Source organism: Podarcis melisellensis (genome assembly GCF_964234715.1).
Source record: "Podarcis melisellensis genome assembly, chromosome: 9".
In the NCBI taxonomy this organism is placed as follows: domain Eukaryota; kingdom Metazoa; phylum Chordata; class Lepidosauria; order Squamata; family Lacertidae; genus Podarcis; species Podarcis melisellensis.
Window position 1 is genome coordinate 50,360,225 of NC_138541.1, and position 25,351 is coordinate 50,385,575.

The 25,351-nt window shown below is 42.8% G+C and overlaps 1 long non-coding RNA gene across 1 annotated transcript; it reads right to left on the reverse strand.

The window, feature by feature from the left end:
- Positions 1-608: 608 nt before the first annotated feature.
- LOC309378360 lies at positions 609-25,286 on the reverse strand. Its single transcript, XR_014172033.1, has 3 exons — positions 24,934-25,286; positions 9,850-9,932; positions 609-686 (listed from the first exon to the last, which is right to left on the reverse strand). It is a non-coding gene; the product is annotated as an uncharacterized lncRNA (long non-coding RNA).
- Positions 25,287-25,351: the final 65 nt, after the last annotated feature.

Here is a 25,351-nt window from a genome sequence, read left to right on the forward strand (position 1 = left end):
CAACTTTTCGCCACTGTTAACCAAATTAGACAAAAACCACCACACCACCCTCCCTCACTTTCTTTTGCTAAGTAGATATTCTCTCTGGGATTAGCACAAGGCCACCACATTCAAAACTTAGGTCATTTACATATAATTCTGCAAACTTGCAGTGGCCCATGACAGTCTTTGTGGCTCAAATGTTGTTCTTGATCTCAACACCCCCTGCCCCAATTTTCATTTCACAGAGGAGGATAAACCCTGCTTTAGATTTACAATGGCTTTGGGATAAAAGTCTTGTCCCCTTGTTTCACACACACACACACACACACACACACACACACCCCTCAGATATTTCCCTGACTCTCTGAACCTCCTGTCTCCATCTCTAGCCCTGAAATGCCTCCGCTCATTTCAGCCTTCTGCGATAAAGACTGAGAATTACTTTGGAAGTAGTTTCAATTTCCTTCCATTAAGGACAATAATGTTAGTCTTGGCCAGAGAAGTATCTGGAGGCAGAGTTAAGAGTTCAGTGTGTCTCCCTCCCATCTTGTCTTCCCACAATGTGTCGATTCATGCCGCCTCCCCTTCTCATGCGCTCTCCTTTTAAGTAAGTTGTATAGTGCTGGCTTCCCAGTGGTTTGGGCTGGAGGTGATCCATTGTTGCGTCTCTGAAAGGGGCAATCTCTTGTTCCTTGGGCTTCATCCTTGATTGGGCAAGAATAAAAATAATCATCCCCATGAAATCAAAGGTTCTCTCTGCCCATGGGAGTAAGGAACAAAGCTGCTTGCTAGGACCAGGCCTCAGTCTCCTTGAATTTGCCTTAACTGCTGGAGGAGCCTTACAGTCAGCATGGGTCTACCCAGTGACCGGCAGCCTTCTTAATACAGAGGTCACTTGTGCTTTCAAGCGTTATTGAACAAACAAACCCCTCATGGCTAGAAACCCTTCAGCCTGGACTGCCCCAGGATCATGCAACAGGGTGAAGTGAGAGACAGAGACCAGTCAAGAGCCAATGGGAAGGTGGCAGGCAGGATTCAAAGACTAATAATAATAATAATAACAACCATGCAATATGGACACACGGCTTTGCACACTCTCCCCATACTCCCAAATGTCTTCTTTCAGCAGTCAAAAACATGTTCTGTCCAATACGAGCTGCAAGTCATGAAATGGCATCAAGCAGGTCCCTAGCTGCACAAAACCCCAGAGAGCTAGGTACGCCTTCACTTGATATAACACAATAGCATTCTCATTACTCAGGGCAGAGGTGGTTTTAGGGTAGTACAACTGGTGTGGCCACACTGTGCACTGGCACAGTGGGGTGGGGGGACGGCGCTGCAACCAGTGATGTAGGACAGAGCACAAGAGGCAGGGAGGGAGCTGGATTTTAGTGTCGCCCAAGGCGCCACGGAAATTTGAGGTCCCCAAATCTGCCACTGAACACAGCTTGCTTATTCTTTCATAGCAGGAAATAACAATTTATTATAATTTACACAAGCACTTGCACAGCTGTGCACAGGACTGCGTTGCGGTTGACTCCTGCATATAGACAACTAAGGCACACCCCTCCCAATACATGTACCCTCTTCAAAATGATAGGCAGTTTTCACAGAAAGACTGAAAAGCTGCTCTGTGGGTTTGGGGTTTTTTTTAAAAAAAAACCCAACCAGGTAGCTGTGTTAGTCTTCTGTTGAGGCAAAAACAGCAAAGATGGGGGGGGGGACGACACCTTATTATAGTAGACCTTTTTGCAGGCATGAGTCCATTTCAAAAGCTTATGCCAGAAGAATTTTTTAGTCATAAAAATGCCACAAGGCTCATTTTTCCTGCTTCCTGCAACAGACTAAAAACACAGTCCTCCTAACAATGTCTACTTAACAATGTTAAGTCTTATTTAGTGCAGTGTGTCTAATTCCCAGGTAAATGGGCTAGGACTGCAGCCTAACACAGCAAACCCTCTGGAAATGTTTTGTTTTTAAATGAGCTTCTCACCCTTCTAGTATTCTCATAGTATTTTCATAGTATTCTATATTCCATATATTTTGGAAAGGGTAAATTTATTTGAAGAGCATTTCATCCTCTTGTCAGACAGGTGCTCATGTTAGCTTTCATGTTGAAACAAATATTATTTTGTTGCTTTTAGTGGGGTGTGGGTTTTTGGTTTGCTTTTTGGGAGGAACTTTTATGAGACTGTGGTAACACTGCTTATCTGTTGCTGCTTGTTGATGCACGCCTGTCAAAGTTCACTTCTGTGCAGCAATATAATACCTATGCCGTTGTGCACAAGTTCATCTTAGGTTTTTGTTTCTGGGTGTGTGTGTTTTCCTTTTTATTTTTAAAGGATCCGTGGCCCTTGAGCCAAGACAATGTAGAAGTGAAAAGATGCAGCAGTGTCCCTGTGGTGGGCTCAACTTAAAGAGTCTTGCAGGGTTAAAGGGGAGAATGTTCAGATTCATCCAAGACCTGAGAAACTTGACATATGTAACCCTTACATGCATTGGGTATAGAAGCCAGAAAATAAAGGTGCCCCCCTAATGAGGTTTTTTTGCGGTTGGGTGAGCGGAAGGGGCTGCTTCAGAAGACTAATAACTGAAAAACCTTCCAGGGCTTTTGTCCGGAGCAATGGCAGGCACTTTCCATCCCTTTTGAGGAAGGGGTGGAAGGGGGGAAAAAGGCAGCCTTTGGGGAGCCTCCACGAGAGATGTGGGTTTTAAGGGCGACCCAGGTCATACAGAACTAATCAAGCGAAAACAATAATAAAATTAGCCTGACAGTCAGCAAGTATCTGAGAGGACTTTATCAGGAAAAAAGAAAGAAAATGGGGGGGAAAAAGAAATGGGGAAAGAAAGAAAGAAAACTCACTTGGAGCAAATCCGCAAGGTGTCATTGTGCAAATGGGGAGGGCGGGAGGATTAAATTATTTATTCATTGTTAATTTATTTATTTATGTATGTGTAAACGACTTAGCTGCTGCAGGTGCTCAGAGGCGTTTATGAAAAGGCCCAGTTTGAGAGCCAAGGAGAGAATATTGGTCCATTTAACTCATTATTTCCTTTAAGGCGATCAAAACATTGACTTTTATATAGAAGATAGAGACTGGGTTGGGGTGGGTGGGGACACATGTGTGCCGGGACTCATGCAGGGTCTAAGCAACCTTAAGAAGGAAAGCATTTATCTCGCATTCAGGAACTGCAGGGTAGGGAGGCGGGAAAGAGAGTGGAGGCTCAGTGGTGGAGTTTAATGTCCTGCAAATTAGCAAATGAATGCTTATGTCAATAAGCAAAAGAAAAAAGGGGGGGGGAAGAACCACTAGTTTGTTTAAACTATTAAAAGAAAGCGTCTTGGCAATATGCAGAAAATGTGTTGTTGCTGCTGCTTTTCTTCCTATTCTTTAGTAAAGAACAGCTACAGTTTTCACTTAAGACGCTTGTCCTCATGTGATCTTGAACATAGATGACATATTTCCAGGGCTGAAACCTAAGAAGCATCCACTGGCTGTTCTTGGGAACATGCTTGCTATTTAAGAGGCTGAATCCAACAAGTTAACAACAGGTCCCATCCTGTACCCACCTAAAGGTGCAAGAGGACCAGAAGCCTAAAGCGGCCCTGCCATTAGCGCCCCATCGTATTTCCAGAAGGATCTAGATATGTGGGTGCAGAGTGCAGCTATTTTGTTTTCCTGCTATGTTTATGGTATTTCAAAGTGTCATCTCATGTTTCTGTGACCCAGCAGAGCATGCCGCAGTGGGGATGCTGTGTAGGACATGACCCTGGGAGGGAGAGGAACAAGGCATCTCAGCATGGAAGGGGAGAGGAGGCACAAGGCAAGAAGTCAAGTCTCTCAGAAAAAGCATCATCGCATCAAGTTAATGCCTGGTGAGGAGGGGATCCTGCTGCTTTTGTGTACTTCTCTAAAGAAAGACAGGAAGCCCAGAGAATTATGTGCCACAAGAGACTTTTAATTAAGCAGCAGAACAGGATATTGCTGAATAAGGAGGTGCTAATTAGATATGCCTCACCAAAGCAAAGCTGGGAAACCAGTGCTGTTGTGTTCTGTAGCAGCAGGGCAAGGAAAACTGCTATTGTACCTCAGGGACTAATTGGCTTAAAGTGGCACAAGCTTTCCTAGACAACTGCCTGCTTCAACAGTTAAAAGGAACCGCAGATGTAAGAAACCTAAGGACCGTGGGTTGATTTCAGGTGGTTTTTCCAGCCCCCTTGTAAAATGGCCACCCCTACCACTTTCTCTGAGGTAATAGTGGTGTGTTATCATATGGGATGCGGGTGGCGCTGTGGTCTAAACCACAGAAAGCACTGTTTAAAAGCACATCAAAGTGCAAGTAGATAAACAAGTACTGCTCCGTCAGGAAGGTAAAAGGCGTTTCTGTGCGCTGCTCTGGTTCACCAAAAGCGGCTTGTCATGCTGGCCACATGACCCAGAAGCTGTCTGCGGACAAACGCTGGCTCCCTCGGCCTATAAAGCGAGATGAGCACACAACCCCAGAGTCATCCACAACTGGACCTAACAGTCAGGGGTACCTTTACCGATCATATGGCAGCGGGGAGAGAATGAAGCAATACAGATAAAAGCCTTTGCAGGCCCTGGGACCCACATTGCCAACCACTGAAGAAAGGTACTAAAAAGGTAAAGTGTACGGAACGTGGTTAATGTTGACAGTTACTGGTATAACACAAGGAGTTATATGCTGGCAGTAGCTTGCCCTCACCTAGCCAGGGCGAAACCAACAAGGCTGGGAGGTTGCCTGCTAATGATGGCGTTACACTCCCTCTGAAGGACATAGCTTGTGGGTACTCCTGGACAGGGGTGCCAACTTGAATAAAATATGGGGGCGGGGGACAGGTAAGCCCCGCCCTGCATAATTGATCACATGATGCGACACATGCACACCATTTGAATGGCAATGCCCATTAATGTTTTTGTGGGCAGGCCCCTCAAATATTTTATGGGCGGGGGCCAAAGGGTCCTCAGCCCCTAGGAGTTGGCTCCTATGCTCCTGGATCCTCTACTGTCGCTTGAGGCTCAGGTGGCCTCAGTGGCATGGAGTGCCTTCCATCAGCTTCAGCTGATGGCCCAGCTACACTCCTATCTACAGATAGGGATAGGGACAGATAGCCCAATTTCTGTAGTTTATTATCCAGTAAGCTCTAGGTTGGATTACTGCAACACGTTAAATGCAGGGCCCCTCTGAAGATGGTTTAGCTGGTCAGAGTTCAGCGGCCAGGTTGCTCACTGGGCCAAAACTGTTTGAGCATATTACACCGATCCTGGCCTGACAGCACTGGCTGCTAATCAGCTTCTGGGCCCAATTCAAAGCGCTAGTGTTGACCTATAAAGCCTTAAGTGGTTCAGGACCTCAAGGACTGCCTCTCCCCATATAAACCATCCCATACTCTGTGTTCATCACCTTCTTCATGTGCCTCCTCCTTGTGAGGTCTGGAGGGTGGCAACACAAGAACAGGCCTGCTCTGTAGTGGCTCCCCATTTGCGGAATGCTCTCCCCAGGGAGGTTTGCCTGGCGCCTTCATTATATATATTTTAGGTGCCAGGTGGAAAAGTTCCTCTTCAACCAGGCCCTTGGCTGATTAATATTCTACAGCATTTTAAATGTGTTTGTTGGAAGGGGGAGGGTGTATTGTTTTGCTGCTTTGTTTTAATTATTTGCTTGTTTTTATCCTGTATTTTATTTATGTGAAATGCCCCGAGATCTTAAGATGAAGGGCAGTATACCAAACAAACAAACAAACAAACAAACAAACAAACAAACAAGGCTATTTCCAGAAACAGAGCATTGCAGAAATCCAGTCTTGAGGTTACCAGCATGTGTTCAAGCTATCCCAGTCCAGAAACAGCGTGCAACCACAAAATATACAGCTGAGCTATAGCTTATTATATGGACCCCCTTCCTTATGCTTTGCCATAGAAGTTCCAGCAAGTCGGCCACCTTCTGGTATTATTTTGGTATTGCAGGTGAGTGCTAGGGCAATGGCGTCCGTTTTCTCAAAAACCTGACCAAAATACCCACACATTTACAATGATTCCTATTTAGAAACAACGATCCAATTTTTCTGCTACCTGTTCTTGGCAAAACACTGCCTCAATTTTTCTCAGGGAGGCAGAGTTTGTGCAGGCCTCTCTTACCGCACTGCATCTGCCAATCTTTGGTGTTCAGCCCTCCTTCCTCGGGTCTCTCGAAGGCACGTTACCGATTGCGGGGCAAACGCACCTCGACTGTAGTGCATATACATAGGAACGCATGCACCTAAGCACAGGCTGCCATTCCAACATAGCTGTTTCATTTTAACTATTAAATATAATACAGTGGTACCTCTGGTTACAAACTTAATTCGTTCCGGAGGTCTGTTCTTAACCTGAAACCGTTCTTAACCTGAGGTACCACATTAGCTAATGGGGCCTCCCACTGCTGCCAGCGTGTGATTTCTGTTCTCATCCTGAGGTAAAGTTCTCAACCCGAGGTACTACTTCCGGGTTAGCGGAGTCTGTAACCCAAAGTGTTTGTAACCTGGTGTTTGTAACCCGAGGTACCACAGTATAGGAAGCAGAAGGGTATGTTGTGGCTGGCCACTGCAGTAAAAAAGAATGCAAGGAGGCGGCCGATGTGGCTCCCTCCACTGGGCCAGCTGCTCCTCTACCTAATGGGAGGGCTGGCCCTTTCCCCGCCACCCTCAAACTCTGACAAGTGTAACTTTTCACATATTCAGGTGGAGGCTTGTTTCGTGGCTTACTGACAGCCTATGAGCTTTCACCGCTAAGCGATGCTGAACCATGGCGTGGGCTGGGCCTGGTTGCCTTGACAGAAGCAGAAGCGCAGCTGCTTCCGTGCTTTGCTATGTCACATGCTATAAGTGGACAGTGGCACTCAGGGTGGGCAAAGTTTCTATTAATTAAAAAATATCAGCAGACAAATAAAGTGAAAGAAATGGAAGGGTGGGGGGAGAAAAAGGTGACAGAAACTGAACAAAATATATAGGTATATAAGTAATGCTATTATTCCCGCAAGCATACAATTATTAACGAGTCATTTAAATTCTTATAAATGCATTCCAAGGATTGTTATATCTATCCATGCGTCTAAAAACAACCCGTTCACATGTTGCAAGAGTTGTCATATCTTCTATTCATTGATCAAGGGGGGGGTAGTGTTCTCTTTCCAGTGAGTCAATATCAATCTTTTGGCAGATGTAAGGGCACGGAAAGTCTCTCTATGATGACCCACATAACTGGTATGTAGTTTAGGATAATATTATCATTTGACAATTTTAATTCCCCTCCCCCCAAAATAGTATTTATACATCCTAATGCTTTTATCCAAAAATGTGTAAGTGCTGGACATTGCATAAACATATGTTTCAAAGAAGCAAAATGTGAGCAAAGATGATGACCTCATTGACCGGGGGCTGCTAACATGGGACTGACAGGCTCCCTGGACAGCTTGCAATATGGATTCCTTTTGATGGCTTAAACATACACTAGCAGGAATCAAAATCTTTGCTAATGTTAAGGTCAAATGATTTGGCATGAGAGAAGGCCAGCTCCCAACTGCAGCACTTTTAATAGACCTACTATATTTGGAGACTTGTTGGGCAGGCTGAAATTTCTGTAGCTCAGATTACTCTGTAATAAGCCGACGGTAAGAAATATATTCCATATTGTCTGAAGGTCCTTACACTTTGGGAGAACTCTAAAGAATCAAGCTGAGAAAACGTATGCTAAAAGAGCTAGATTCCCCCATTTATTTGGGATGGAAATATCAAAATGTGCCATTCTTTGCACATTTGCTTGGGTGTAAGCCCCACAGGACTCACTGTGACATATGTATGAGTCAATTAGGCTGCCCAAAGAAGTAAAATAATTTCCTAGCAGCATAGAATAACCACTTCAAAACTGAGGGGATGGGAATCATGTTTTGTGTCTAAACAAGATTTTGCTAAACTGAATTCATTACCCCGGATATTGTTTTGGGTTTCTGTGGTCGCTCAGAAAACATGGCCATCGTTACAATAAATGCCTATATTCATTTTGCAATGCACATTAATTTGACATCTTGTACCCTTTTTGAAAAGCCAAGTGTAGGACACTGATCGATACACCCACCCACAAAACACATCACACCCTCGCGCAATATGGATTCAACTTTCCTATATGTGAACATAATAACATGAGGAGAGCCTGCTGGACCAAGCCAATGGTCTAGCATCATGTTCTCACGTGAGCCAGCCAAATGCCTGTGAGAAACACACAAGCAGAATTTGAGTGCAGCCTCCTTGATAGACTTTAAACAGACAACTTAAGAATTCCACAGAATTGTATGCCCGAGAGGGTTAAAGAAGAAGCACTGCGCCCTCTGCAGGCTTAGACAAAGAACTGGTTTCTTTTCATCAATATTTTATCATGCTTATAAACGAACTTGGCTTTAAAAGTGCTATTTTAGTTTCCTTTGTTAAAAATATGCCTCTTTTCCTCAAAGCTCCCATTATTTGTTTATTTATTCTGATTTTTAAAAAAATATTATGAATGCAACAGAAAAAAGCAATTTAAATTTAAATGTAAAATGGTAATAATAACTATAATTTTAAAACAGCAGCAACAACAACAATAAACCATCACCAGCTGACATTAAAAATGAGAATATTCCATCAATCCTGATTTCAGTGTATAAAGTAATGTGCACTATCCAAATATCTGAACAGGTATTTCAACAAAATTGAGATTAAAAACCAGGTGTTCATACGTAAAAATGCCCCTTATATATTAAAATATTTCTGGCTAGGCAGAGCTCTAGCTATGCATTTAAACAGTTCTTTTGTCCCCCCCCCCCACACCCCTCTGCAAGGACACTGAGTTGAAGTTGATAAATTGTCAGAGTTAAATGTATAAATTAAAGATTCAGGTATGCACATGGAGTATCTATTGTTTTGAGTTGTTAGACAGCCAGTGTATAGGTTTTTAATTTCCCATGAAAACGTGTGCATTGAAAGGGGGGCTCAAATTCTCGCCTGCCCCTCATAAATATATATTTGAATTGTGGAGGGAATGGACAAGGAAAAAAACAGCACTTCTCATTTATTAGCAGGGAAAGGACTGGACAGATAGCATGGCCCGCTTTTCTGTTCAGGCCTGACTTTCTAACCTAGGTCTACAGCTGCTGTGACCGGGGTCAAGTGATATGTCACTCTGTCAGATCACACAGAGAGGCAGTGGCTCTTCCCGGATTAGAACTCAGCCACATGGCCCCTCTGAAAAGATTTCTAAGAAGTGCCAGAGCTGACTGTCCACTGCTTAAACCTTATGCTAAAAGGTTTTAGACATCTCAGTCAAAAGGTATTGTAAATATGGGGACAAAGCGTGTAAATTCTTAACTGTGGGACCTGCATAGGAGAGAGCCAGACTTGTGATCTTCGATAATTAAACTGGGTAATAAAAGCTATACTATGGAAATATGAGTTCAATTTTATACTGGTCCACAAGCACCAAAACGTCTGTTGCTAATGAGCTCAGATATGTCACCTTTGCAGTAACAGTTTTGTCTTATAAGCAGGTAGATATGATGTGGCATTATAACCGAATCCAGATTTGCTTCTCCAACCTTTTGTCATCGTGGTACAACTCCCCATATCCACCTCCACCCCATTTTATTGTATACAACGCTAGGTTTCTTATTCCTTCGGACATCCGTTAATTATGGTGTCTTACAAAAACTCCACACCTAGAAATAGTGAAGGGGCTACAAGTCTAGGAAGCCCATGGCTCAAAACTCACCGCCAGCAGGAGGTCCAGCTTTGGCAGTCTTATTTCTGCAAAATGAAGATGATAAATACTGACTTACTTTACAGAGCTGTCAAAAGGATTACTGGGGAGAGTCCAGCTCAGGTCCAGCTAGGAGGCTCCTCAGAGACATCTGGTTGCCCACTGTGAAAACAGGATACTGAACCAGAATAGGTCATTGGCCTGATCCAAAATGACTGCTATTTTCCAATAGTTTCACTGTCCTTCTCTTTTTTAAAAGGCTTGGTTTGTGGTGATTTGCATGTGAACTGGCAAAGTGATTTTGACTTGCCTGGTAAGAAACAATGATGGTCTGTGAGGCAACTGTGACATGGAAGGTGAAGCCCTATCCCTGTCCCCCCCCCTTGAATTTCTTGCTTGAACTGCTACCATCACCTGCCCTGCATACCTGGAACCCTTAACAAATTCCACAAATTAGCAGTTTGTGAGAGGGATCAAGAGACTGGATTTGTCCTTCTTCGGTTCCTTCTCTCCCTGATCAGTGGGAGTGCACTATGTGTTGGCTACTCCCCCCTCCACCATTACATGATCTGCAGTGTGGTTATTTCCACCCATTCCTTTTCTTTTGTCTTTGGAATTTGTGTAGCTTTAAAAAACAACATGCTGGCCACATGACCTGGAAGCTGTCTGTGGACAAACGCTGGCTCCCTTGGCCTATAGAGTGAGATGAGCGCCGCAACCCCAGAGTCGTCCACGACTGGACCTAGCAGTCAGGGGTACCTGTACCCTTACCTTAAAAAACAAACCAATTTTTGTTTCAGTGCTAAAGTGCAAGTGCAGTTGTCATCATCTTCATCATCATCATCATCTTTTTTTTTTTTTGCTTGGCTTATATTTCTGTCACATGTGATTAAGGTTTTAAATGATAATTTTAGGTTATATTTTAGTGATCAAGATTTAATATATATTTTTAACTGCCGCTATATCTGAATTGTCTCTGTTATACCCAATTGCAATTCAGTGTATTCCTGTTGTGTTTTATGATTTTCTGGATAGTGTAAGTGAGCTGGAACTGGACTGTGACCGTAATAATAAAATTCTATTTCTGTCACATGAAGCTTGGGTCTCGTGTGGTTCACACATAGGAGTGGGCAACTGAAGCACATTGGGGTGGGATGAATTCTGTCACAGCCTCTATTTCTGTTCATACCAGGAAAGAATTAGTGAAAGAGACATCAGCTAGCATCTCGCAAGCTGTCTCTGCTTGCATCCAGAGAAAGCAAGATACACAAAAATGGGGCTATTATGAGGGCCAGAGAGAGAGCAGATTAGGCCCTTAGGCCTCTAGCTGCCTGTGCCCATATCCATACCCTACGTCTAAAGCACCATTATACGACTTTAACAGTCATGGCTTCCCCCACAGAACTGTGGGAACCGTTGCTGGTTAAGGGGACAAAGCTACAATTTCCAAAGTGATTTAACAATCAATCTCCCTTCCCAAGGAACTCTGGAAATTGTAGCTCTGTGAGGGAAATAGGGGTTTTCTAATAACTTTCAGCACCCTTAGAAAAGTACAGTTCCCAGGAGTCTTTGGGGGAAGATAGGACTTCTATAGTATAATGGTGTTTTAATTGTATGGTGTGAATGTGGCCTACTCTAAAGTGCCACATACCTGCCATTTACTGCAATGATTACTATTCTTTTTATTAGTATCACATAGCCTCCAACATTCCTCAGATGAAAACAGGGATGCCCTATTTCATCATCATCACCCTGCCCACCTGACTGGGTTACCCCAGCCACTCTGGGCAGCTTCCAACATATATAAAAATATAATTAAACATTAAACATTTCCCGTATACAGGGCTCCCTTCAGATGGCTTGGGGGGTCAGATAACTCCATACCCTCCAACATTTCTCTGATAAAAAAGGGACGTCCTAAGGAAAAGCGGGACATTCTGGGATCAAATCAGAAACCGGGCTTCTGTAAATCCAGGACTGTCCCTGGAAAATAGGGACACTTGGAGAGCCTGGTATCATCCACAAGCGATTCCTATACCAGATTCACCAGAATGTGCTAAATGAGCACAAGATTAAGTATACTATGAGAGTCACAATTAGCCCAAAGGAGAGACTCCTAGCATTTCATTAAAGAGGCTTAAGTAATCTTTGTTTTAAATCAGCGCTCATGGGAACATAAAAACTTCATTGCCTGCAGTGTACATTCAGTTTATCTCCTGAATTCTAAATTCTGCATTTACAGCAGTCATGTAAAAGTGTTAGAGAGATTCAAATTAGTTTTTGGGTGTGTCTTTTGAAAACATTCTCACACCCAGTGACAAAATCCAGCTAGAAACTCCCCAGATCCCCTCCTTTCTTTTGCTGGAAGGCATGATCAGTGTTGGCATCTGATTGCTGGGTGCATCTCACTGGATCAGGGCCTTTGAGGTGATGTCACATGATATGAAGTTTCAACCGTGATCAGTTTTTTGCACAAGGAAACCATTGAGTGATGTAACATGTAGCCATTGAGTGATGTTACATTTGCTTAATTGTTGTGTAGCCTGCCATAGAAAAACTGAAGCTGGTACTTGTGTTTTGATGCATATATTCCTTTCTATGTATCACATTGATTCATTGGGTGCTTTAGATAGGGTCCTATCTCTCAGTCACAATAATCCCATTGATAAAGTGGGAATAGTAACACTCTGTCTCATATGGGATATTGAGGAAATGACAGGGAAATGTTTTTTATCTTCACTGAGTTTGGGGGATAGGGCTGGCTGTAGATAAAATTAATTAATGATCAAAGGAGTCAATGTCATCACAAAGCAAAAGTTTATAATAGCACTAAAGTAACAAGATCTTCATTGGGGAAATGTTGGACTGAAAATTTCAGAGTCGTTATGGCTCCATTGGAATCAGGACTAACCAGTAACCATTCTTAGCGAAACATATAGATATAAATATTAGATAATAAATATAGACAAAGAAAGATATAAGACAAATGTGTAAAAGCACCCATATCAGAAAAATAACTTGCACAGTAAAAGAAAGGCAAATAAAATGTATAGACAATTAACGGGTGAAGCCTTTTGCAATATATGTTGCTTGAGAAACCAACAATTCCATGGAGACCAGAAAGCATTTGACACATTTTGACCCCAAAGGCAGCATTCCAAATCTTTTCAAGAGTGTCCTATGAGAAGCAGCTTGTATGACTTGGACCAAACTAACTTTTAAACTGTTACCTAAGTGGCAAACATGAATAATTGTCTGTTTTTCATAGATCAGAAATACCTAGGATAGAGACGTTCTTTAAGTTTATTGCAGGGTCTACTCAAGCACATGCTTAGGCAACTGTGAACAGGACCTGGTTTCTTAACTGCAAAACTGCTGTTTATTCACAGACCTGACATTTCCTTTTCCAAATGTTGGACTCGGATGACAGCAGGCACTTCATTGTTTGTTTGTTATTTTTAAAAGTGGATGATTGTCATAAAGCCTACATAGAAGTACTTTCTGTCCTAAGTCTATGGTTTTATTCCCACCTGGCACATTTATTTCCCACTACAGTAATTTCTTTTACTGGCTATGTATCTGCACCCAATATTTGCACCATAGCTGTTGTTAAAGTAGGTTGTTTTCTAACCATGGTTTACTAGGCAAAACTGTTAATAGCATTTCAGCCTCCAAGAGTGTTGTCTGAACATACACATTTTCAATTTCAAGGCAGTTATGTGTAGCGAGAAACTAGCCAAGGCAGCATAGGAGCACATCGAGCTTGGGCACCCAGCAGCAAGCATGCTTTGCGTTGCCAAAGAAAATAAGAAAAGGCTGAGCATTAGACAGACAGACAGAATAAATGTGCTTTTTCTCATGCAAAAGGATAAAAAAAAATTAGATGCAAACTTTACATTTAAAACTGCATTGTTCCCCTTTTAATCTGGCCACCATCCGAGTGGTGATCTGGATGTTAGAGAAGAGATGAATGGGAGACATTGGCAGGGATTGGAGCTTGCGGATGAATGTGGAAATGTAGAATGGATGTTTCTTTTTTCTGGCTTTGAGTTGACTGTTGTTTCTGTCTGTTTTTGAGAACTGATCCAAGGGACAGGGAAGTCAGTGTGGGCGCCTCTAAGGAAGGCCCTCCTCTACAGCTGCAGCTCAGCGGATTAGGAAGCTTCATCCACAAGGCAACATTACACAAGTAGCCTTTGAACAAAAGTCATAGATACTATTAATGATATGGTAATCCTTAATCGAGCTACCTCCCAGTAGTGATTATACTGACATGGGAAGAATATCTAAGTCGTAAAAGCAGCCCATAACAACACTGCGCTATTGTTCGCCCCAAGCTTGACCACGACTAACTTTTACCAGCATCTCTAACGTCACCTTTCTCTCCCCCCCCCCCTCACCATCACCACCCTGATCCTACTTATTTTTAAGATGGGCTTTTTTTCTCCCCCCCCCAAGTTCCCACACACATTTTGTACCGTCTCAAAATTCACACTGCCAAACGCGTCAAGCGATCATTTCCATCTGAGACCAAAGACCACACAAAGGTTAGTTCTGTAGGTCCCAGTGAAGATGTTTTAATTGGCTGACAAAAGGCACAGTGGATCATTTGACTTGTAAATCCTCTCTCTCTCTCTCTCTCTTTGAGATAACACAGCCGGAATTAGACAAGTCTGGTGTTCACTGTAGTGCTGCACCCAATATTCTCCAGCAAATATTTTTTGACATGAAATGAAGGACTTCAGGAGGCTACAGCCAATATGTTTCTGGACCCATTGTTTGCATTTTTTTGCACCTGTTCATAACCAATTTGAAGCCCCTCTTGGTTGCTACTACAGTATCAATTCTCCTCCCACCCAAATACATTCTCTTTTTCTGAGACTCCAATCCCAGTGATCCCCTTCTGGAGTTTAAAGTTATCTGGAGAGTACCTCTTACAGATACTCCTGCATGCTGAGGTAGAAGAGTGGGGACCAGAGATCAGGTGACACCCATATTTGGAATGTCCTCCTTTGGCCTATATTGCTTATTGCTACTCCTTTGAATTTTGCAGTGTCATCCTATACCTTTCTACCCAGAAGTAAACCCTGCTGAGTTCAATGTGATCTTGGTCCCAGATAAATGCATATAGGATTACAACCTTAGACTCCAGGTAAAGAGAGTTTTCTTTGGCCAGAGCTTTTGACTTTTTTTGTTGCTTTCTGCTTGTATTGTGATACTAATATAATTTAAATGTGTTGCTGCTTTTGAATTTGTGCCGCTCCACCCATTCTCAAAACTAAAATATTTGGAGAGAAAAAATATTTTTGTGGAGAGAGTTAAATCTGCCCTTGTAGAAACCAGCTTTGCCACAATTCCACAGAAGCATTTCAGTCCCACACTTTCTAAATGTGGCATCAATGTGAGTGTCTGCATGCAACTAGGAATATTCAGTGTTCCTTAAATAAATGAAGAAAAATGAGAGAAGGCTGCCTGGGAACCATATGATGACCTGTACCAAGATAACATTGGGACAGGCTGCGCAATTGATTTCTCGATTGCTAAGTCAGTGTTTCAGTTCTGCCATATGAATCCAAGTTTTGGCATTTACAGTCACAGCCTCTGCATCCTAATGATAAATACAGTAATGGAATGCTTTATTTGGCTTTTAAGTTCCATGTTAAACCAATAATGTTGGCTATTTTATTTTGAAAAGTAAAACTTTTGAAAAAAAACACAAAAATCTAATGGTGTATGGATACCAGAAGAATCCTCAAGTTAGTTTCGTCCCCATAAAAGGTTAAGACACATGCAATCACTAGTAGTTTGTGATAGAGCTATGATGGATAAGTCTTATCAAATGGGGAGTGGAACATAAACCTAACCCATTGCAAACATTATGGGTTTGTATGTGTGCAGACACAATATCCACCACTCTTGTTTTTACAAGCATTTAAAAGCTTCAAGGGAAATCGAGAAAGAATGAATTCTCATTCACTCAGAACTCTGGACTTATCTCCTAGGGAAGACTCAATATGCACACCCTTCCCCAACATATAACCTGCCCATTATAACAGAACCAACACTAGGAATGCAGATTTAAACAGTCTGACACAGAAACATCTTCAATAAAAAAAAGCTGCACTAAAAAAGTATGTCTTACAAACCTTTTGAAAAAGTTGTTCACTTGTCACACTTGCAAACATATTCCCAGTTCAAACAAGAACGTTTTCACACATGAGACTAAGAGCCACCACATTTGAGCCACTTTCACATTCTTTCTGCCATCTGTGAGTATTTTCAAAACATGACAAGTTGGAATAAAAATTGCAAGTGCCTTGTAGCCCGTATAGGTTTTACCTCCATGGTAAGGACCAAATTTAAGCCTAGGTTGATTCAACTCTCAAGTGAGAAAACGCTTGAGCTCTTGTGTGTGAAAATGCCCTGAATGTCAAACTTTGTTCAGTACTTAAACACCAATTAAGCTGTCACTGAATGAGGCAAATTGCATTTCCTGAAAATATTAAATGCTATAAAATGCAACACGGCCAGTTAGCCTGAACCTGCTCTCGTGGATTATTGCAAAGCTTCTCTAGCAAACAGAAATTGATTGACATATGACAAATTCAAAAAGTCGAGGCTGTAAATTGTGAATCAAACATGGGTATGAGCTGGGGAAATTTGACATTTCCATCTTCATCAAGAGGGATTCTGTCAAGTAGAAGCTCAAACTCTTCATCAGTAATCTGCACGCCAAACTTGGAACAAACAGCAGTTCGCTGCAGTCACTCATGGAGTTCACATTTGGGTCAGCGGAACCTACAATACCCCAAGCATATGGCTGCCATTAACTCTTTGTTACAGCTTCGGTCCCCAAGATCAAGAGCAGCACGTGAATATCAGAGGTTAATCAGGGTTTTGATCGCTTCAGCTTTCTCTGAGAAAGAAATTCTGCCACAGAAATCCCTCCATTGGTGGTGCACAGAAATAGAAATACCGGCATACTGAGCGATGTGTGATTGTCCCCTTTGAAAAGTTATTCATTACACTAAAACACTGGTATCGCTGAAACTAGTTAACTCTGAAAAGGCCTTTTCTTTGGACTGTTTAGCATGAAAGAAAATGTAGAGAAAATGTGAGAGGGTTTCTTTTTTCTTCTTCTTTTTTTCGAGGTTGCAAAAAGCCTCTTACTGCCTTTTTGCAAAGCATTTTCATAATGGCCTTCGATACATTTTGCATACAAATATTTTTAAAGCGCCTGTGTTTATTCACAGGCAAGAAAGTGTTTTCATAAAAACATAATCCATGAAATACCGGCATAAATAGGAATGACTTCAGCGATAATAATGAACAAGGCATTCATTCTCCATTTTGCAGAGCTGATAAGGCAGGGCTGACTTCTGGAGAGCTGGGGAAGACAGGCTTCCTTAGGGGAAAGCCAATGAAAGGGTTTACTTGTGCAATGTGGATTTGTCGTTTTGGTCCCACCATTCCCCTTTCCCTGCTGCTCCGTATAAATCAACAACCGGAATAAACTTCCTTTCATATGCATGACATTTAAAACTTTTTTTTTAAAGTGAAGTCACAGAAGGAACTTCTTTATTTTTTGTTCGTCCTTGTTTACAACCATCTGCCCAGATTGCTTCCCCCCATAGCTGTCAACTTTTCCCAATAGGATTCCTCGCAAGAAAATGGAAAAGTTGACAGCTATGCTTCCCCCCCCCCATCAAGTCTATTAAACAGTTAGAGGAGATAAACAGTTGCTTCATCTATGTGCTGCTTCCACGAATTGGCTATGCTTATTTATTTGATTGGTTTCACAGATTTCTAAACTGCTTCTAAACTCTCAAACTGTTGTACAATGAGATGAAATGAGATAACACACAAAAGATGCAGGACCTTTCCAGTTGGCCATTTTATTAATGATTTGTGATCATGATGGTATCAGAGCAATTATACATGACCCTGCTATTAATGCTGTTTCAGCTTGCAAAGGTTTTAGGGTGTGCATACTGCTTTGTTTCTAATCAGTACATGTCCCTTAACTTCCTTGCGGAAATCATGTAAGTTGTTGTAACACAAATAACATTGAGGGAGCATTGCAGAAAAACTAATAGGGTGAAACTATGTGTGGACACCACCCATGCACTATTATTGCATTGATGCAAAACTGCAGAAGCAGTGGCTTGGGGGTCCCATAGACTTAAAAAAAACACAAGATAAAAAAGATACAGACTATAAAATCAATAAAAACCCATTTCTAAAATTTGTACAATTGTACAAACCAATGTTGTTGGTGTATTTATATACAATGGTACCTCGGGTTAAGTACTTAATTCGTTCCGGAGGTCCGTACTTAACCTGAAACTGTTCTTAACCTGAAGCACCACTTTAGCTAATGGGGCCTCTTGCTGCTGCTGCGCCACCGGAGCACAATTTCTGTTCTCATCCTGAAGCAAAGTTCTTAACCCGAGGTACTATTTCTGGGTTAGCGGAGTCTGTAACCTGAAGTGTATGTAACCCGAGGGACCACTGTAATGCCTTTGTATCTGAGTTTTTGGTTCACCTTTTTTAAAGATGATGCAGAATTGTTGGGAGAGGTCTGTGGATTAGCCACCCAGAAACACTTGGTGGGGTTTGAGGATTAGCCACTCCTGCTAGGCAAATACCTAATTATTGTTATTGTTATTGTTTTTATTTGTTTGTACCCCACCCATCTGACTGGGTTAGTCAGATGCGTGGCTTCCAACATTTATAAAAACATAACACAAAATTAAACTTTTAAAAACTTCCCTTCAGATGTCTTCTAAAGGTTGTAGAGTTACTTATCTGCTTGACATTTGATAGGAGGGTGTTCCACAGGGTTGACACCACTGTCAAGAAAGCCCTCTGCCTGTAGCTTCACCTCTCAAAGTGAGGGGCACACCAGAAAGCCTTCAGAGTTGGACCTTAGTGTCTAGGTGGTGGAGACACTCCTTCAGGTATACAGGGCCATGGCCGTACATACATCCTATTGAACTCAATGGTCTTACTTCTAAATAGACGTATACAATTACACTGTAAGTTCTCACTGAAATCAATGGGACATAAGTACAAGTAACTTAGTTCTGTAGCCAATCAATGATTATGAAGACTATTATTAATAATAAAAGTTGCAGTCTTTTTATTATACGATGCAATAAGTGCAATTGATTGAAGCAATAATTTGAATATTCCAACCTTTGCTGGCACCCTTCTCTAATCCCCTCTACCCTTACTAGGTAAAGGTAAAGGTAAAGGACTCCTGGACGGTTAAGTCCAGTCAAAGGTGACTATGGGGTTGCAGCGCTCATCTCACTTTCAGGATGAGGGAGCCGGTGTTTATCTGCAGACAGCTTTCCGGGTCATGTGGCCAGCAGGACCAAACCGCTTCTGGCACAACCAGACCCTGTGAGAGAAACCAGAGTGCACAGAAACGCCATTTACCTTCCAACCGCAGCAGTACCTATTTATCTACTTGCACTGGTGTGCTTTTGGACTGCTAGGTTGGCTGGAGCTGGGACAGAGCAACGGGAGCTCACCCCGTTGCAGGGATTTGAACCGCTGACCTTCTGACTGGCAAGCCCAAGAGGCTCTGTGGTTTAGACCACACCGCCACCCGTGTGCCATTACTAGCACCCCCACACCTACCCATTGCAATAAGGGTCAGAAGGCTGAAGTGGCAGAAGTGATCTGGGTGGTGGGTGGGACCTGCCCAAATGCTGAACAGGGCCAGATCCACTATGAGACTAATGAAGCTTAAGCTTCAGGGCACCTAATCCCAGAGGGGCACCAGAAGCTATTTTAGTCCATAAAAATGGAGTCTAATAGACCCATTATTTGTTGTATATATTTCAACAATCCCGAAGTTTGAGAGTCAGCTGTTGTAAAAGTGGAGGGTTGCGGTACAGCAATTTTAAGCAAAATCCGAGATGCAGTAGTTTTTTGTTTTCATTGTGGTAATCTGGCATGGAACAACCCCACTAAAGAATATAACAGTGGCTACCCAGATCTCGGTGCTTGTTGTGAAAGTGCCTCCAAAACAGTTCAAGCTTCAAGCCCCTCAAATGTACACCCGCCCGTAGCTGAGCTTGAGGCGTAAACTTTCTTATACTAGAGCCCACTTTATCAGATCTAAGCAATGGGTACTCTGCCATCTAGTGGCAGAAAAATATTCAGCTGTAGCAAAGCTCGGTTGAAATGTAACTTAGGATACCTACTGATCCTAAAAATCTTACAATGTAGGCAGATCCCTCCCAGGGATTGGTGACTATATTCATTTTAGTTAATTCTTAAATTAAGTTCTACACATTTCCATGTCAGTTTCCATTCTTTTTTTAAATCCTCATGAAAATTCACTAGCATTTTTGTGTGAATTTGTCCCCATATGTGCAACATAAATTTCCAAATTTTGATACTTGTGATTTATTCATTGTTTTAGCCAGCTTGTAATTTATTCTTAACCTACTCAACTTCATTATAGCCTTGCTAACTATTTCCAGAGTTTAGTTTAGCTTATTTACCAGCTTGTAATTTTACTGATTCCAAACTTGCTTGACTTCATTATAGGCTTGCTAGAAAGTTGCCAACAGAGACAGGAACACAAAATGGCACTAGGTTGCTAATTTGCTTCAGCAGCAGCCTATGCAGCCTTTGGACAAAATGTGGAAGGGGAGAAATGAAAAAGGGAAAGGTTACTGCTCAGAAATCACATGCAGAAGTTCTGTTCTATTTATGCTCACCATTCTGTGTGACAGCTTGACACAGAGCAGGTGACGTTATAGACACCCGGGATCTTGGCTCTGTTCCTGAAGTCACATGCATGGCTATGTTTTAAATACTGACACCAGCACCAATTCCCTTATGCAATGCATTTCAGCACATCAGATTGGTTGTATGAACTTTCCAATGTATGAGCAGTTCACATGAAGCATCACCTTTTGCAGAATATCCATAATGCATAAAATTATGATCCAGACACTGCTTAGGAGTCCTTCACATTGCATCCCTTTCCTGCTTCTTTTTATCTCACTTGCAAACCATCACATATGATGCTGGTAGTCTACATTGCTATACAACCATGGGGACATCTCCCCACTGCCACACTATCACTTCTGTCTGTGGGGAAGAATTAAGCAAATCAAGCATCACCACAATCATGTGTCTGCTTGGAGCATATTACATATGTGAGTTAGGAGAAAGGGCCATGTCACTGCTTCGCTATGTAAGCAACCAGTGAGTATGTGGCTCAGAGCTTCCAGGTGCCATTTCTGATGCGGGTGGCGCTGTGTTCTAAATCACTGAGACTCTCGGGCTTGCCAATCAGAAGGTCAGTGGTTAGAATACCTGTGATGGGGTGAGCTCCCGTAGCTCTGTCCCAGCTCCTGCCAACCTGGCAGTTTGAAAGCATACCAGTGCAAACAGATAAATAGGTACCACTGTGGCAGGAAGGTAAATGGCGTTTCCATGTGCTCTGGTTTCTGTCACAGTGTTCTGTTGCACCAGTAGTCATGCTGGCCACATGACTGGGAAAGCTGTCTGTGGACAAATGCCGGCTCCCTTGGTCTGAAAGTGAGATGAGCGCTGCACCCCCATAGTTGCCTTTGACTAGACTTACTCTCCAGGGGTCCTTTACCTTACCTTTTTTTAACCTTCTGGTGCTTGTATATATTGCATTGGGACTAGGGCAACAAGATGCAATTGAGGACATTACCAGAATAAGAAAAGCTGAACATCCCAAAAGTTTATTTCTTGATGTGATCATGAACTATCAAAGAACATGTTGGCTTTCTTTTGCTTGTCGGTTAAGCAAACCTTACTTTGACAATGGTAGGTCTTATCTCCCAATAAATGCAGTTACAATAAGTGAATTAGGTGTTTTAGACACTTGGACAATTTCACTCCTGCCACAGTCCCAATGCTAGAACTTCAGAAGAGATGGCAAATACCAGCATAATCTGAAACTATTAACATTTTAGCTGCAGGTACAAAATAGAAGATGAATGTCACTGAGGAATGAATGTACATTTTGAAACAGAATTGTGTGGAAGTTTTAAAAATTGTTTTTCCTTATTCATATCTTCCAGAGCTAAGGTAGATAATAGTGATTTTAGCATGGCTAAGATGGAAATCGGTCTCTCTGGAGATGCATGGCAGGGATAATATTACAGTGAATATGTTATAAGGTTATTTCAGGTCACTTGTCTTAGAACAGAGAGAGAATCCAGTTGCTACAGCAGTCTGCTTTCCAAGCAGCAGAAGTCCTTGAGTTTTGGCTTTGTACCTTATTATTCAGGTGAAAAGTCATCTGACCTCAGAAGGCCAGTGCTAAAATAAGCCAGTTTACTGAGAGATCTACAGGTCAACTCAGGGGAAGTAGTCCCAGGTAAATAAGGTCCCTTGCCTCTTCACAACAAAACTCCCCTTAATTAACCCTATCCTTCCCATCACTGAAACCGCATTGATCTGGGGTGACAAAATGTAATGAATGGCAGAACTCCTGTACCTTTAAAGATTGCATGGGAGAGCTTTTGCCACCTTAGAATGGCAAACTGTTCCCACTTCTGTACAGCTGCTTAAAGTACAAGAACTCTCATGCAAGAAAAGTTGGCTGTGATTATCTGTAAGAGATGCCCAACGTATTTAAAGTAGCTCTATGCAATAAAGAAAAGGGCTTTATAATGCAGAGATAGGAAATCAGAGCGACACATGCCTGATAAACATGAAGAACTTCCTTTGGCCATTTTTCTCTATAGTTGCACCACTACTTTACATAGCAGTGGTGTCTATGTTACATACTTTGCACTGGAAGCTAAAGTGGAAAACTGGTTCACAAGCAGAGCAGAAGTTGACAACAAGGGTGCCTAAACTTTTCCTATTCCTTTCCTTTGCACCATCCACAAAGGTGTTTGCTTGATACACTTTGGTTTCCATGCCTTTTCCTCCCTGCATATGCCGCAGGTGAAGTGGTGATTGTGCTTCTTGTATATGCCACCCATTGCCAGAATCTCCTACATCCATTTTCAAATGGACACACAATGGAGTAATGCAGAACCAATCTGCAACGAGCTCCCCCCCAACCCCCCAACTTTCAGGGGCAAAAAATATGTTAGATTCTGTGTGGACTACATAGAAAAAATGTAGTCAACATTGATTCTAGAATAAAATGTTGTGCGCACACAGCCTGAGCCTCTTTTGTGAAAATGCCTGTCCAGCAAATAATACAAAGGATGTGAAGCTGCATACACATCATAAATTTAAAACACATTTAAAATGCATTTCCTCCCAAAGAATCATGAGAACTGTAGTTGCCCCTCACAGAGCTAAGAGTTACAGTTCCCACCACCCGTAACAAAATACAGTCATACCTTGGATCCCAAACGCCTTAGTACTTGGATGTTTTGACTCCCAAACGCCGCAAACCCAGAAGTGAGTGTTCTGGTTTGCGAGCGTTCTTTGGAGCCCAAAAGTCTGATGGGGCATCTGCAGCTTCCGATTTGCTGCAGGAACTTCCTGAAGCCAATCAGAAGCCGCGCTTTGGTTTCCGAATGTTTTGGAAGTTGAACGGACTTCCGGAATGGATTCTGTTCAGTTTCCAAGGTACGACTGTGCTTTCAAGGATGTTTTTGGAAGGGGCTAGAGAATTGTGCTTTAAATGTATGCTGTATACACAGTATGATAATATTTTATGGTTGTTGCCATCTGTCTGTCTCAAGAGACAATGGAGTGCCCCTCTGGGAGGTGAAGTCAAACCACTGTGTTAGCGGCACTGAAGTGACCTCCCCAGGGTGCAAGCCGGGGCAGTGTGCATAGAGGTCCTGGGCTGCCCAGATGACATCAGCCTCACTGATATGGTCCAAAGGAAAGCAGAGCAATATGTTTGGCACCAGCTTTGTTGCAGAAGTTGCCGGAAGGTGCACAAAGCACCATCCAACCATCTTAGGAACTCCACTCTGGATTTGTGTAAGGTTAACTCCTTAGCCTTTTCTTCTGAATATATTCTGCAAGGTTTAGGGTCAGAGTTTTCCTTCTCCTAAATGGGCTGCCTTCCCAGATTGAAATGCCTACATCCACAAGATCCATGATGTCAGGCAGTGACCGGATTATACTGTATACAAGCACCTCCTGGACTTATAGTTCATATTTTGGGTTACGAACTTTCCATTTCCTAGTCATATGCTCCTGGAACCTCCCACCAGCCTCCTTTCCACCTAAAGAGTGACACCTGCCTTCTGATCACATGCAGTGGTTCTCCTTTCAAGGCACTACTAGGAAAAGAGCAATAACTCCTCCTCACTACATCCATGAATGGAGAGGAACTGCTGGCATGAGAAAGACTCTCTCTCAGTGGAACTTTAAAGCTGCAGCTCTGCGCTTTGCAAGAAAACTCATTGGTCTCCCTTCATATTCTAATCAGCATCTTAAATATGGACGCACACTCCTTACTTCATTACTTTTCAGAGTTCACCATGCACATTAAGTAAATTTATGAAGGATATGTGTACATGAGGAAGGTCATGGCTAAATGGCTCAGCACTTGCTTCTCATGGGCAAGGGTACAAAAGATCTCTGCAGATGAGCTGAGACAGGCCTCTGCCCTAGACACTGGTGGGCTGCTGCCAGCCAGAGTAGGCAATAGAGAATTAGAAAGACAAAGCAAAGGGCATATGAAAACACAATCCTAATTATACTAAATAGGAAATAAAAGCAGGTGAATGGAAGACAGGGCTGTCAGTGGCCACTAGCTTGTTCAGGTCTAGGGAGTGCATAATAAAGAACCTGATCTGATCTGGCTATTAGCCACAATGTCTGTGTTCTACTTCGATAGATAGATAGATAGATAGATAGATAGATAGATAGATAGATAGATAGATAGATGATAGATAGATAGATGATAGATAGATAGATGATAGATAGATATATATATAGATATAGATATATAGATATAGATATAGGTAGATATAGAACTGCGAGGCAGAGTGCAGTGGCCTTACAAACTGAAAATAATAATGTTTGGGTGCAACGAGTGTGACCCAGTAGGAAGGAAACGAACCGGGAAGATCCTGAATCCATCCCCGGGCAGATACATCTTCAGCCAATCACTGTATCTCGGCTTCCCTAGCCTACCTCATAAGGCTGCTGTGCAGGCTAAAAAATGGAACCCCACCTGCTGAGCTCTTTGGAGGAAGAAGGGCGGGTTTCTTTTATTTCATATGTTGCAACTGCGCGCACAGGCGCGCGCGCCACCAGCGCGAGGGCGCAGCGCGCATCTTCGTGCCCTTCCGCATTTCCCGCGGCGCCGCTTGCGCTCCTCCTCGCCAGAACTTCGGTCGCCCCGTGGAAGGGTTAACTCTTCCGCCCAGAGAGTGTCAGTTTCGCCCCCTCACCCACCCCCGTGTGCTATTAATAATAGCGCGAGCACATGCCGTGACATTGCGCTCTCCAACAGGGAGCAGCAGATAACTTTACTTTGCCCTTGCCGGGACGTCCCCCTCGCCAGGGCTGCCCCTTCAGGGGAGAGCAGCATGGCGGCTTTGCCCCGGTGCCCTCGCCTTACGGGGGGTCCCAGCCAATGTGCGCGCGGA